The 15,858-nt window shown below is 45.9% G+C and overlaps 1 pseudogene; it reads right to left on the reverse strand.

The window, feature by feature from the left end:
* Positions 1-2,379: 2,379 nt before the first annotated feature.
* On the reverse strand, positions 2,380-14,594 carry LOC148007126 (sperm motility kinase Y pseudogene; annotated as a pseudogene).
* Between the last annotated feature and the right edge of the window lie 1,264 nt (positions 14,595-15,858).

Below are 15,858 nucleotides of genomic sequence, written 5' to 3' on the forward strand. Positions count from 1 at the left end.
TAGTATGTGCCCCATTGCTTCAGTGCATGACAAGGTTAATCTGCAGGAGTAGCATGGATTTTAGCCAGCTCGCGTTCTGTATCTGAGGAAGAACATGTCTTTAAGAACATCAAGATGCTCACCTCTAGCACATATCAGCTTTATATATCAAAGATATCATAATAAAGCTGTTTAAAACATAAAAAGTTATAAGGTAGCTCAAGGGTAGGATTACTGACCCTGAGTATTGTATCTAATTACACACACACACACACACACACACACACACAAACACACACACACACACACACACACAGAAAGAGCTACAAAAGTTGGAAAAATAAACGAATCTTAAAAATATATAAATAAATGTATAATTATTAAAATCTATATGAGAGTCAATGTTTATCACCCAGCATTGAGGAAGGGGCTTAGAGAAATGAATTATCCCCCTCCAACCTCAAAAAACATACGCACACACACAATCAATGACATGTGTAATTATACCAGGAAATACCCGTATTTTATAGAATGCCATAATCGAAAGTAAGAACCATCTTTTTTGTTAAGGGTTGCCAATACATTCTTTTTCCAAGGTGTGTGCAGCTGTGCCAGTCTTGTTCACTATGGGATGGAAGAGGTCCCTGACCTGTGAGCCTAGAGGTGAGCAGGGGATCTTTGCTCCATTCTGAGACTGAGAAAGGCAGGATGCCCACTCAAGGGTCCATAGCAGGGAAGGTTTTCAAGCTATGACAGTGCTGGAAAAGCCTATACAAGGCACACAGTTAGCAGTGATGTGTTTGCAGGGAGTCCGATGAACCAGCTTTGTACTGATGCAGGTGGGCAAGCATTTATCATCCACCTCCCACTATGACAGCAATGAGAGTATTGCTTAAGTTTTATTTCATAGATTTGATCCCTGACCAAAATACCAAAAACTGCACCCTTAATGATGTAGCAAATAGAATAGTGGATGCTAGGCCAGGAACCTTTGACTCTTCTAATACCATTGTGTATTTCCGAGCAAGGAAGGAGAGGTATCAATGGACAGCAGTCTGTTTCCCCACGAGTACTCTACCACTGAGTTAGTAGCCTTAGCCCTCCTCACCTCTAGAAAAAGGGTGTCACTAAGTTGTCCAAGCTGATCTTAAACTCATGATGTAGACCAGGCTAGCCTTGAAGTTCTGATCCCCCTACCTACTGTGTGTCTTGAGTGTCTGGTATTACAGGCCCGTTTCTCTATGGATTAGTAGCCCATGGAAGAGTCCATGAACCCATGACCCTCTAGTTCTCACCCTGTGGAGCTATTGGCCTAAGGGGGAGATGGAGTCCATCTGAAGGGATGGGTCAACAAGACAACTCTGTAGAGCGGGGAACTCATCATTCATATTGGGTCCCTGCTGGGAAGAGGAGAAATCAAGAGGAGGGAGGAGATTGGTGTTGGGAAATCCTCCTCTTCCTCATCTTTCTCCTCCTCCTCCTCCTTCTGCTGCTAATGCTGCTGGTGCTATTGCTGTTTCTCCTGTTGGTGCTGTAGCTTTGCTGGTGTCTTTTCCTTGGCCATGTGTCTGAAATCACCTCTTGTTTATACTCAGGACATGACAGAATTTCAAGATGGCACTGTGAGAGAAAAAAAGTCAATTTATTCTAAGCAAAAATCTTATGCGGTAGAATACTTAGATTACCATTTGGAGCTTTGATTGCCTTATTATTTTATCAAATCTTCTCTTCTACTTCTCAGTTAAGATTTTTGAAAGAAATCATTTAGAAATGTTACATATATATATACATATATATATATCTATATATATATATATATATATCAATTGCTAGGTCTTAGGAATGAAAAAATCAGTATGCAAAACAATATGCATGCATGCAGGATTCTGACCATCAACAATAACCAACAAACTAGGTTGTTGATACTTATTCAGTGACAATCCTTGTTATTAATTTTAAGGCTTACAGGAGTGGGATGTTACATTTGAAAACATAAGACTCTGTTCTGCAGCACTTGTGATTGATGACCACATGTGCTAGAACCAGTAGCCCATGGATGAGTCCATGAGCCCATGAATCTCTAGTCCTCACCCTGTGGGAGCTATTGGCCTAAGGGGGAGCTGGAGTCCATCTGAAGGGAAGGGTCAACAAGAAAACTCTGTAGAGTGGGGAATTCATATTGGGTCCCTGCTGGGAAGAGGAGAAATCAAGAAGAGGGAGAAGGCTTGGTGTTGGGGAAACCTCATAAAAGAACTTAGAGAAGATACAAGGTAAGAATTGTGGGGAAAATGGAAACCAGAGACAGAGGAAGGACCAGCATAGAGCAAACTAGAAAGGACAAAGCACGAAGGTAACTGGGCTGTGCCTGCTGCTTGTTATCTGGACTCTCCCTGTGGCTCATTACTGGGGTGAGATTCTGTTCTGCCCCAGGCGAGGTATCTTTCTCCTTGGCAAGCAGCAACAAAGCTTTATCAGGGCATTTGCTATATTCCTGGTCCACCCCTTAAAACCTCTGTGCCGGACCCTGCTGGAGATGGGCTTATCCTCTAATGGGGCTCTGTGGGAGAGTAGATTATCTTCTTTTATTTCCTTGTTGCTACTCTTCTCACTGAAGATGCTTGTTGTTTGAATGTATGGGACACTCATGGCACATTTGTGATAGTGGTCCTGTGTAGGTGTCATCGGTAGTGGCCTGAGACGACCAGCCACAGTGGACCTTCTTCCTCCTTTTGTATGAACCTTCTGGCCATAATGAGATACGTGACCTTGGGAGAATGACACCTGCAAGGTGTCAAGGACTGGCAGGCTTCCACTCCTCTTTCTTTGTAATCTAAAAGCAGCAGCAGGATCAAGGCTAGGAAATGGGGCTGCAATGGGACTCACTTGCTGTGCCTGGGCTGTGCAGCCATACCCCGGGAGAGCCTGCTGTTGTAGGAAGCAATAAGTTGCCATTTCCTCATTCTATTTTCTTTTTATTAGGGAGTATTTTATTACAGAGGCTTGAAATCCCATGCATTTCATCGCACCCAAAATTTCAGGGTCTGGCCTGAGGGGAAGCATTTCTTCACAACGAACTGTGAACCCCTTCCCGTGTTCTTTGATCCAGGCGTGTTTCATCACCTCGCTGGCTGTTGGTCTATACATTGGATTTACTGTTAGTAATTGACTAAGGAGGTTCTCCAGTTCTTCTGAAACCCCACAGTGGGCAGGATACACCCCTGCAACAACTTGTTTTTGTAATTCTTGGATGATCACAGAATCAAATGGGAGCTTTCCCACTACCATATAATACAAGACCACTCCTATTGTCCACATATCATTCTTCATCCCGTCATACAGAAGTCCAAGGAAGCGTTCCGGGAAACCAAAAGAATACGCACCGCAGTGCTGGTTTAGCATTTGTCCAGGTTGTGTTTCGGTGCTAAGCCCAAAGTCGATGACTTTGACCTTTTTGTTTTTATCAATCATTATATTGTCCACTTTCAGGTCTCGGTGAACAATCCCCTTTCCATGGCAGTAGCTCACTGCTGACAATATCTGTTCAAATATTTGCCGGGCCTCATCCTCCTCTATGTGCCCTGACTCTCTGATGTACTGGTGGAGTTGTTGGCCTTCCACCAGCTCCATTATGAGGTATATTCTAGTTTTGTTTTCAATGACTTGTAAGAGAGAAACAATGTTGGGGTGGTTGATCTTTCTCATTATGTTTTCTTCTGTCATGGCTGGCTGGAACCACTGCTTGTTCTTTCGGAGAACTTTGACCGCCACTGGGGTTCCTGTGAGCTGGTGGTGGGCCAGGAGGACCTTGGCATGGCTTCCTTTTCCAATAGTCTTCAGTACTTTATATTGGGAATGAAAGGTTCCCTCCTGAGAGATACTGGGATCGGGCCTAGAAGGTGGTAACTCCTCCTCAGTCTCTGTAGGCATTTTATTAGTACTAATGCTACCTAAAAATAACAAACAAATGGAATCAAATAATGAAAAAGATGGAGCAATTCAGGAACTAAAATTACACATGTGGAACCTAAAAGAAACAAATGAAACAAAAAGAAAAAAATAATAACAAAGAAAAGACTAGACTAGAAAAATAGAGTAAAATTATGAACAGGGGGAAATATGAGGAATCATAAGTAAAAGCCACCCAAATAACCATTCCCAAAAGAGAAAGCCAAGAGCACACAAATACTAAACGTAATGATGAAAATAAAAATCGTTATACTACAATAGGATTGGGCGGCCAAAGCTGATCAATACTGTGAATGGATTGTTTGAAGAAAAAGGTCAGATGAAAGAAATGAGAGGAGAAAGACTGAGTATAAGACAAAACAAACAAATGTAAAAAGCCAACACTTAAGGGAAAACTCCATTGAATTTCGGGACCTAGTGGTCCACAAAAATCCACAACTCTCCAGAGCAAAATACTGAAAATTAAAATTAACCAACCACAAGGAATAAGGCAGTTAAATATCAGTGAATAGTAAACCTTAAACAAAGGCCGAAGAGTCAAAGTGTCACAAAGGGCAAATTTGTATCAAGTCTAAGCCAATGATTGCTTGTACTCAATAAATAGAGAAACAGGAATAATGTAAAAGGATGAAACCGCAGGGCATTGAAAATGGAGATAGAGTTAATCATCCGACTGCAGAACCGTAAATAATCAAAGCAGTAATATAGCATGTGAGAACATAGAAACCACCACCAAAATGAATCCAGCAATCCATAATAAATAAATAAATAAATAAATAAATAAATAAATAAATAAATAAATAAATAAATAAATAAAACAAAACCACAATAAGGAAATAGCCAGTGGTCTTGAGAATATATGGCCTAATTCTATCTCTTAAACACATAGAAAAAAAAATCAATCCATAAATAAGCAGCCAGCAGTCTACGTAGGCCTTTAATCTGATATTATGGGGTTGGCATATCAAATTCCTGGGAACCACTGGAGAGCCAAGACAGGTACTTGGGCAGCTGCAGGCCAGTGAGAGAGCCTGTCTTGAAAATGAGGTTGAGGACCTGCCTCAGGAACAGGAGCCAGGGTGACTTTTAGCCTCTACACTCTTTTGCACTGAGGTGCAGGTAATATAGATACAAGGGGCAAAAGGGGATGGGCACGTGCGTGCACACACAAACACACACACACACACACACACACAGGCACACACACAGACAAACACCCAGATTCATACAAAACACACTCACGTAGGAACAGGCACACACATACTTACACACAAGTAAACCTGGAAAAATGCACATCACAGACACACACACACACACACACACACACACACAGGGACACACACACACAAAAGAGGTGGTACACACATACAAACATACACACAAACAAACCTGTAAACTCACACACTCTACATATACTGACAAACACACAAGCGAAAGTGTACACACACTCACACACAGGCAAATCTGTCAGCACACACTCTCTTACACACACTGATACATACACATATACACAGTACAGTAAAATCCAATACAACCACACACAGCTCACAAGATACAAACAAGTCGCAGAGGGCTCCACTCCACACCTCCTCTCAAAGCACTCAAAGAAATCCAGGCCTGGCAACAGCTTAACATCTGTTGGCTGAGACACCTCACAGTCGCTCCTCATTAGGTCACAATAGGACCTGTCATGACATGGTTGGGAAGGGCTTCAAGGCTCTGGCTTCTGTGGGCTGTGGAGAGATTTAAGGCTTTTAGAAATCAAAGCCTGTAAGATGTTTACCTCTCCTCGGTTCTCTGTTTTGAATGTTTTCTATGCCTCCTGCTTCAAAGTTGTCATGTCTACACTCAGGGTGTCACTTTTTCATTGAATTCTGAATGATTAGCCTCAAACTGATGGTACACTGTTAAAAAAAATAAAAAAAAACAAAGCTGTGTTTCTAAACTGACCCATCAAGATGACACTGATTTCATAAATCCTCAGAAAGGCTCTAGGTTATCATCAAACACCTGAGACAAAGATGCAGGGATAGGCAGAGCACTTGCCTCCCAAGGGTAAGGAATTGAGTTTCAATCCCCCAAAACCCCCACGAATGTTGGGTGCATCAGAAAAGCCCATAAGCTCAGCATCTGTGGAGTGGGGAGGGATTGGGGCTTGAAGACAGGTGGTCTGACATGCAGGCGTGAGGACCTGTCAGAGGATGGCCTCTGACAGGACATGGGGTAGTGGTATGCATGGACACCTAGGCACATAAGGGGGTATGCATATACAGGCAGACACTTCCTATCACACAGAGGTTGGCATGATGTATAGAAAACCAAGTCCATCCTGAGTGTAGGGCTCACTTTAAATATTAAGGTCCAGTGATGGAACAGGCATGTATGAGGACAAGGAGCTCTGTGCAACCTGGGACCAGAAGGAACAGAGTGGCTATGCTGACACAGTTGAAATGAATTCTCAATCACAGTCTGTGACAGCCAGGTCACAGGACCCAGTCTGCTGTGTTATTTGTGAGCAGCCAGTGCAGCCAGAAGCTAACTATTGAGCACTGACTGGCCCAAGCCCAGAAAGGGTCTCTGTTTCTCAGAGTGCTGGGGGCAGTGCAGTGTGTAGCGCTTTCCTTCTGAAGACTCTTCTGGAGTTTGGAGTCCCCTGTAGAGGACTCTCATGGCTGCAGACACTAAGCCTGGGAGGAAAGATCCTCATCTGTAGAGTTCACTGAAAGGCCTGAGAGCAGAAAAGGAAAGAAACAGCAAAATGTGCCACCTCTGCTCACTGTGGTTCAGCTTCTGCCTTTGCAGCTGAGCTCAGGTGCCCTGGAGTCCTCCCTAGCCTGAGTCAGTGATCTCAAGTTTAAGTCCCTACACCCTAGTTTGTAGTATCAAACAAAGCACAGTTTCAGGCAAGAAAAGCTGTGAACACCATCTAGACATTGTTGTCTACATTTGAGGGGGACTGTTGAGCCCCAAAGGGAGCAAGGGTTACAAGGTCAGGTATTATAGGAATGGCCAGGGTTGGAATCCAAGTTCCAATCTCCCTTTGCTCTGGGCAGAGGGTAGGCCTGGCAATTGGTTCCTGCTGTGTACATGGGGAGAATCAAAGGGTCTTATGGGATCGCTGGCACAGACCTGCCCAAGCATGGCTTAGGGAGCCTCACACCAACTCAATATTTGATGTGTTCCCAGTTTTGTCTACCACCCTCAGCTGTCTGCCATTTTCCCTGCCTCCTGCAAGGGACCCTAAATATCTTCCTATAAAAGGCGATCAAGGAGGAGTTGCACAAGGACAGGTGGGGCTCTGTGGGGAGGTTCACATGGGCTAACACATTAGAGGGCCACAGTCCCTGGATTGATGCTGGATGGACACCCTCCTCTGACATCCAACAGAGAGATCTTCACAGAGATCAAGAGAAGGCTTCTCTGAATAGCTGTGCAGAGCACCTCCGATTCATGGACTTAGGACTGACACCCATAGGATGCTTTTGAGGAGCCGATTGTGATTCAAGGGCTCAAATGCCTGGGTCCATGTGCCTCTAGAGATGAGCCCAGGACTTGGCTGTGGCTGGTTATGGGGTCAGATCAGAGGATGGGAGGGGGCTTGTCCTTGGCTCGTGGGAGTAGAGCAATTTTTTTTCCCTGCCCCTACTTTTTTTGCTTTTCTTTCCTTGGCATAAGGAGGGACTGGAAGAAGTCTGTCTATGGGGAGTGAGGCTGGCTGGGAAACTGCTCGCTGTTCTACATTGTCATGCAGCTGGGGGCTTGGGGTTTTTGGCAGGATAACCTCTGCACCATTCCAGTCTGCTTCTCTCCACATTATCCATGCATCCCTGTCCCAGGGCTGGGAGACCTGGATACAAAAGTCCCACCTGTAGCTTCCAGTCCAGGGATGGAGTCCCTCAGTGAATGGATTCCAGATGGTTCTGTGTAAAGCTGCATCGAACAGGGTAGTTACTGAACATGTGGGTACATGGAGGAGGAATCTGCACTGCACCCACCCACATTTCATATAAAACCAATCCTCATGCTCTGGTACTAATTGGTTCTTTTTATACCTTTCACCATTTTTGCTATTCACTGTACTGTTAAGGGTGAATTTTCATTGTTTCACTTCTGCAAAAAGACAGAGTTTAGCATTGGAGACTCCCTACAGCCTGGCTGGAAGGGAGGCCTACACCCATGTGTCCTTCTAGGAAAAAGCTCTTTCATAGGATGCCTCCCTGAGTCCCAGGATGTGTGGAGGGCTCTGTGCCCTACCCAGGGTTGACCTCAGTATATTAACGGGAGCAGAGGCTTCTCTCTGATAGAACAGTACCACCCTCCTGCAAGATGTCTATGATGGTTTGTATATGCTTAGCTCAGGGAGTGGCAATATTAGGAGGCGTGGTCTTGTTAAAGTAGGTGTGTCACTGTGGGCATGGGCTTTAAAACCCTTTTCCTATCCACATGCAAGCCAATCTTCCCCAAGCAGCCTTCAGATGAATATGTAGACCTCTCACTTACTCTGGCACCATGACTGCCTGGATGCTGCCATGCTCCCAGCTTGATGATACTGGACTGAGTCTCTGAACCTGCAATCCTGTGTCCATTAATGTTGTCCTCATAAGAGCTGCATTGGTCATGGTGTGTCTGTTCTCAGCAGTAAACCCCTAACTGAGACAATGTCAATGTTCCCTGCTCCAGCTTCATGGCTATAGAAGCTTCACACATGAGCGGCATTCTCTTGGGATATGGGCCTAATAGGCTCTAGGCTGTCTGCTTGATCTGAGAGTGTTAGGACATCCTGCTCCTAAGGGCATTGTTACTGTTCCCATGCAATACTGTGAAAACATCAGCAGGCTCATGCTTTCTTACCCCCCTGAACACAATGCTGCCTTTTCCAGGAGTGGATCCAACAGCTCTCAGAACCTCCTCAGGAACTATGTGTTACCCAAGGATTACCTGCACTTGCTTACACACCCCTATTCTGTGTCCTGAAAACTTTTCAAAGCCCATTCATCTGAGACTGGTGAGTTCAGGACAGTAGTCCCAAGTGTCTTGTCCTACGCTGACAGTTCATTCTCATGAGGCATCACTTACCCTTGATAGAGGATTTTTCCAAGGGGCACTGGATGTGCAGGAGAATTGTGTGTGCTGACTCCTGTCAGATCAGCACAGGATACCATCAAGGCCCCATTTGCTCTTAATTTTGGAACTCATGGTCTTGGCACTGTCTTGTTGTTATTTAGGTCCCTGTCAGTCCCTAAATGAATTTTAGCTTGGGAACCCAGGGCAGTTGTCTTCAAAGATATTCCTAGTATGGGCCACATCTTCACCTTGCCAGACATAAAGCACAACAAAACACCAGGCAGGCAGAGAACCCTCAGGGGCTGGAACTGGCATGTTCAAACACTCTGGCTTGACCTTGGCCAGCACAGATTCAGAGAACATCTTCTATGTAGGAAGATCTCCTTCCTCCTCTCAGAGTTTAGGACATCTAGAGGTAGGCTAAGGTGCTGGCACAATGTGAGCAGAGGCAGCACTCTGGGCTTGTTCAGTGTCAAAGCCTCCCTGCCACCCCTGTATCACAGTCACAGCAGCCCATCTCATGAGAATTCTAGGGCTGCTGATATCCTGGATGAATAATCCATGTTCTGCTGCTAGTTTCTTTGCTTCCACATGGACAACTGAGAGAAGGGATTGATTAAGTGTAGGTGAGGAAGCCCTGCAAATATCTACTTGGTGTTAATAAAGACAATGGGTTCTGACTGGCAAGATCTTTGAATTAGATTTTGAAAAATGCCACCTAGGAACAGTTAGTAGGTACTCTCAGGAAGGTGCAGCATGGTGGGCACAATGGGACAGGATCCCTGAGGCTGGTGCAGTGGGACAGGGTCGTTGGGGCAGGTAAAACTGAGTAGGAAACGTGAGCCAGGAACAACCGGGCAGGGACCCTGATTCAGTTACAACAGAGCAGGAATCCTGGGGGAGATGGAAGGGGGCATGAGTCCTGGGGAAGGGATCTTGTAGTTGTGGCCCTGTGGCATGTGCAACTGGCAGGGACCCTGGGGCAGGTGCAGTGTGACGTGCACCCAAGCTGGAATGTTCAGACAGCTGTGTGTTTGCTTCATGCAGCTGCTGTCTGAAGTAGAGAACACTGGCAACTGCCCCAGAGGGGATTTTGGGAACTCCTTCCAAGAATCCCTTACCTCCTAACTGAGAAGCTATACATTCCACAGATGGACCTTTATTGAGATGAGCAGATTCTAAGGGAGCTGCCTTGAATGAACAGCCAAAGAAAGCAGAAATGAAGAACAAGCAATTGCAGCAGACATGTTCAGTGTGTTTTCGACCAGAAAAGTAGGACTGGAAGAAACTGATTAAGTCAAATCACTTCTCTGTCTATCCATCCATCCATCCATCCATCCATCCATCCATCCACCCACCCACCCACCCATCCATCCATCCATCCATCCATCCATCCATCCATCCATCCATCCATCCATCCATTTCCCTGAGGGAAGTCAGCTTTTATTTCTGAGAGGGTCAAAGCAGTGCTCCTTTGTGGTGACAATGAGGATTGCAGGCAGTGAGATAAGTGGGTATTCATTTATTTATTTATTTATTTATTTATTTATTTATTTATTTATTTATTTATTTATTTCATGATCTGCGATAGACTGCCACTTGTGGCCAGTCCCATCTGCATCAGCTGTACCATAAACCCAGTCTCAGTGTGACACAGAAAAGGCCTAATTGGAAAGTATGTCCTCTCTCTAAGCGACACTGTATAATAACATACTCTGGACTGCAGGTCAGTCAAGGCCTGTGTTTAGGAGACTTGTGGACAGATGAATGTCTGTGAGTCTGGACTTAGACTCTGTGGAGGGTTCAGGTCACCTGACTGTCCTGAAGCTTCCCACTGTGATTTATTTCCCTCCTACAGAGCCAGACACCTGAGCAACTGCATTTCCTGGTTATCCCCTAATCCTCTTACACTGTGTAGTGTGTTCAATCTCAGGGAGGGCCTGGGAATCTGAGAGACACCACTGAGCCCTCTGGGCCTGGCTGACTCAACCTGAGGCTACTCTGTGTGTCTTCATTTTGCTCACCCTCCAGAGACCTCAAAAGTCAGCGTTGAGCTTGCTGAGAGGTCAGGAACCTCCATATTGGCCCAAGAGCAACTGTCCTCTTTTACAGGTTCATCCACAGAGCTTGTAATTCTGATTGGTGCAACAGTCAGGAAGAGTGAAAGATGTCATCTCCCAAGGACAAGTGCTGTGCTAGTGGACACTGAGGAACTTCAGGGATCAAAGCCTTCCCCATTCTTCTCCAGCCTCTCTTGTTCTTCGTTGAGATGTTTCCTGCAGATCTAAAAGATCCAGGCAATCCATGACATGGGTTTGAACATAATCTCGACATTTTATTCATTGCCTGATAACTAAGACTAGGTAAAATTTATTTATTCATTCATTCATTCATTCATTCATTCAATCAATCATTCGTTATGCATACGTACAGGGTAGCTGTATTTAGAAAGACCAGAGAGGGCATCAGATGTCATTAGAGACATTTGTGAGCCTCCATGTGTTTGCTGGGATTTGAACTCAGGACCTCTGAAAGAGCATTCAGTGCTCTTAGCCACTTATCAATCTTTCCATTTTCCAGGCTAACTTTTTTACTTCCAATAATGTCTTCTTTATTCAGGTTACATCCTGATCCCAGTCACTCTCCCTCTTCCCTTCCCAGTCCCACCTTACAAATCCTTTCTACCATAATGCTCTCCCTTCTCTTTGGACAAGGGGAGAGTCCCTAGGTACCACACCACCCCGGGACATCTAGTCCCAGGTGGCCCGAGCACATTCTGCCCCACAGATTTACAATCAGGCAGTCCGGGTATGGGGAACAGATCCAATGGCAGGCAACACAGACTGAGACAGTCCTGGATCTACTTGTCAGATGACCCACATGGAGACCAACTGCAGATAGCTATCCCGGCTCTGGGGTTGGTTGCACAGGCTCTAGCATACTCCATGGTCCAAGGTATCTGACGGTAGGGGACTTCTTGTAGTGTTTTAACCCAACCAGTTTCCTTGTCACTCTCCCCCCACTCTTCCACAAGACTTCCTGAGCTCCATCTGAGGATTGGCTGTGGCTTTCAGCTGCTGAGTGAAGCCTCTGGAGACAGGTGTGCTACTTTTCTGTCTGCAAGTAAATCAGAAAGAATACCATAAATAGCGTCAGAGGTTGTGTCTGTCACATGAGACAGATCTCACTTTGTGTCAGTCATTGACTGGTTGGTCCCTCAATATCTGCTTTACCTTTATCCCTACACACTTATTGGCAAGACAGATTTCGAGTTGAAGGTTTTGTGAATGTACTGATGTCTCCTTCCTCTTCTAGAAGTGTTTCTTGTTACAGGAGGTGGCCATTTCGTTTTCATGCTCTGGTAAGCCTGCAAGGGAGGCTTTGTGTTGGGTCCAGTAGTTAAAAGCAAGACCTGGGAAGAGGAACGGCAGAGTTGTGATCTAGGACTTCCTGCAGCAGCCAGCTCTGGGTCCTGGGAGCCTAGGCAGGCTTTGCAGTCATAGAGCTCCATCCACTGCCCAAGTCCCATCCTGACACCTTCTCCATCTCTATTACAGACCATTGTAATTCTGGCATAGTCGCTCTGTCCTGGGCCCGATAGGCCATCCTACCCTGGAAGAACAGAGAGTTCAAGGACGGCCAAATTTCACTTAAGCAAACTTGTTCTCAGACTGTGTGGTTGCTCTGTCTTAGCTCTCATAACACACTTTCCTCTACGTTGCCTTAGGCTGTATCCTCCAAGCATCCCACCATGCATCAGCTCCATATCCTGACGAACCTACCTTAGGGTCCCTGATAATTCCAGATACTTTAATGTTCTCCCAGGATGGACTGTGGCCTCTGGTGTGGCTCACATTGATCCTAGAAGTTCTTGGGAGCCTCCATGCGATGGCTTAGGATGTCTCTGAATCCGCACTGGCCTGAGGGATTCCATCTGGCACAGGATTCTCTCCCTATTGTTGAATTTTGGCTCTTATGTTTTTCAGGAATGTGGTCAACACACACTACCCTGGAAGACCATCCATCCATCACTTAAGCAAACTTTTTCACAGAGTGTGTGGGTCCCATCAGCAGAGAGTAGCCTCCACATTGCAATGATGTGCAAACTTCTGCCTTTCAGCCATGATGGACTTTAGGATCTACCCTGAGGACCCTCCACAAGCCACAGGTGGGTGATGTGTAAATTGGGCATGTTATTGGGTCAGGTCTTCAGTGCAGTGCCTTAAGCTGACAGCCTTTTGGGAGGGCATATGCTTCTCTATTAAATGAACTGGTTCCACTGTTGGCCTGGACTCTGCTGTGTCTGCCGCTCATGCTCTCCTCCAAGTCTCTAACTGTCCCTAACTCTCCTTGACTGGCTGGTCAATCAGTCTTCATACCAGTCTAGAGCCATTCTATAAACACAGAGCCCAGACTGTCCTCTGCCGACGTTTAACAGGGCTGCTGGTTTAGTGTCCTGGGTTCCCTATGGGGGTGCAAACTCAAGTTTCTTAGGTCCCTATGTGTCTGACAAAAAGCCTTTAGAACAAGGTAGATGTGAAGAAATCAGGAAATAAACTCCTGCAGTACTTCATGTCTACCACTGGAGGGCTCTACACTTTTCCCTTCCTGGTGTGCTACTCAGCAAACCCTCTCACTGGAAGGCTCTGTGCCTGAAGCAGAGAACCTCTGCTAAACACAATGTTACCAAGAAACTGGCTGTATCTTCATGGCAGCCTGTAGAAGATTCTCCACCACCCTGAGGACCCAATTGGGAAAACTTAGGTAGGCAGGGTGTGGGAGCCACCAGGGCTGTATGGAGACCTTACCCAGAATTTAATCTCCAGCTGTGCATTCCGATTAACATGACCCACACTCCTATGAAGGTCTCTGGGTGGCTCCTGATATGAGTTGGGGGAGGGGGGAGGACAAGGAAGCTGGGTCAAGACAGAAGCACTGTCCTTACTCACTGCGTCTGGGCTTGTTCCTGCCCTAACTGGGAAGCAGGAACCAAACACCCCCTCCTCATGGGACTGTTCGTGATGAGGCCAGCTGAGGATCTGAACCCTCAGCAAGAAAGACAGGAGCTGTATGTGCCACAAACCAGAGCACAGTGTCCCGCATAAGCCCATCTCTCAAATGATGCCATCTCCTCCCCAGAGTGGCTCCAGTCTGGGTTAGGAGTGGGTCATGTATTCCGAGCTCTCTGATACTCCTGCAAACACAGCAATGGTGCCTTCTCATGCTCATCTATACTGAGCCTAGGGAGCAGCCAGAGGTCATACTCATGGGAATTCAGACTCAGTTCAATCTGCTATCCTGTAGCCCATGAGTCTGGACTCAACTTTAGTGGTCAAGGCCAGTGGTTTATTTCCTTGACAAGACTTTGAGAATGTTAGTGACACATTGTATGCCCTTGGCTGGCCTTCACTCTAATAGCCCTGAGTGACCATTCCAGCCTGCCCTCAGGGATTCAGATCAGCTACCTGTTCCTATAGCTCACCTCCACTGTAGTTCCATGTGTCCTGGCTGCTGCAGCTGCTCCAGAAGCTACCAGATGTCTTCCCACAGAATCCTGTAGTCCCTGTGGGCTCATCCACAGACATCTCACACTCTCCCTGCTGGGAGTTAGGCTGGATGCCTGCTGTGTGGGAGCTGCCTTGCCTTGTGGAGCAGAGTCAGAAGCAGTGGAGGAGATGTTGTCTGTTGCTCTTAATGTCCTCAGGGCCCAGGGCTTGCCTGTGGTGTGGTTGTCGTCCAGCTCCAGTTAATCACTGATATAAATTCAGCCCGTAGAAGCTGCGTACCCCATGTGGCACAGGGAGGACCATGACTGAGGGGGAACCATGCAATCCAGGACCCTGTTGGGATCAGGGAATATTCCAGGTCCCCTCTCACGCAGGATGCAAGGCTAGGAGCTCTGTGTGCCCTGACACAGGGGCATGGGACCGTGACTCCCATGAAATGCTCCTTCATACCTATTACATCATCAGCTTTGAGAAGGTCTTCCTCAGTAAGAACATTCCACACTGCTTGCCTCTGCCATCTGGCTCTCTTTTCCAGGGCTGCATGCCCTCAGGAACATTGACATGTCTTCTATGAAAATTAATATTCTGTTAAATCATTTTGATAAACAGTTCTCAGCATGATATCTGTGTCCAGAAGTAGTCATCAGCAATTCTCACGGGGACAGGGAATCAAAATCTTCCCCCTGCTCTTTATCCTCCTCTTTCTCCTCCTCTTCCTTCTCTTCCTCCTCCTCCTCTTCTTTCTCCTCCTCTCTTCATCTTCCTCCTCCTCCTCCTCCTCCTCCTCCTCCTATACTCCTCGTTCTCCTCCTCCTGCTGCTGCTGTGCCTAATGCTGCTTCTGCTATTGTTGCTACTCCTGTTGCTGCTGTAGTTTCTGCTGGTGTCTTTTCCATTGCCATGTGTCTGAAATCACCTACTGTTTATACTGAGGACATGAAAGAATTTCCAGATGACACTGTGAAATAGACAAGACAATTTATTCAAAGCAAAAAAGACAGTGAGGTAGAATTCTTAGCTTACCATTTGGGGCTTTGATTTGCCTTACTATATTATAACTTCTTTTTTCTACTTCTCAGTTGAGGTCTTTGAAAGAAACCATTTAGAACTACTACCTATAAAATTCAATAGATCACTAGGTCTTAGGAACAAAAAAAAAACCAGTATGCAAATCAATATGCATGCATGCAGGATTGTGACCATCAACTATAACCCACAAACTAGGTTGTTGATACTTATTCAATGACAAACCTTGTTAATTAGTTTTGAGGCTTAATGGAATGGGATGTTACATTTGAAAACATAAGACTCTGTTCTGCAGCACTTGTGATTGATGACCACAT

This window comes from Rattus norvegicus, chromosome 1 (genome assembly GCF_021556685.1).
Source record: "Rattus norvegicus strain SHRSP/BbbUtx chromosome 1, alternate assembly SHRSP_T2T, whole genome shotgun sequence".
In the NCBI taxonomy this organism is placed as follows: Eukaryota; Metazoa; Chordata; class Mammalia; order Rodentia; family Muridae; genus Rattus; species Rattus norvegicus.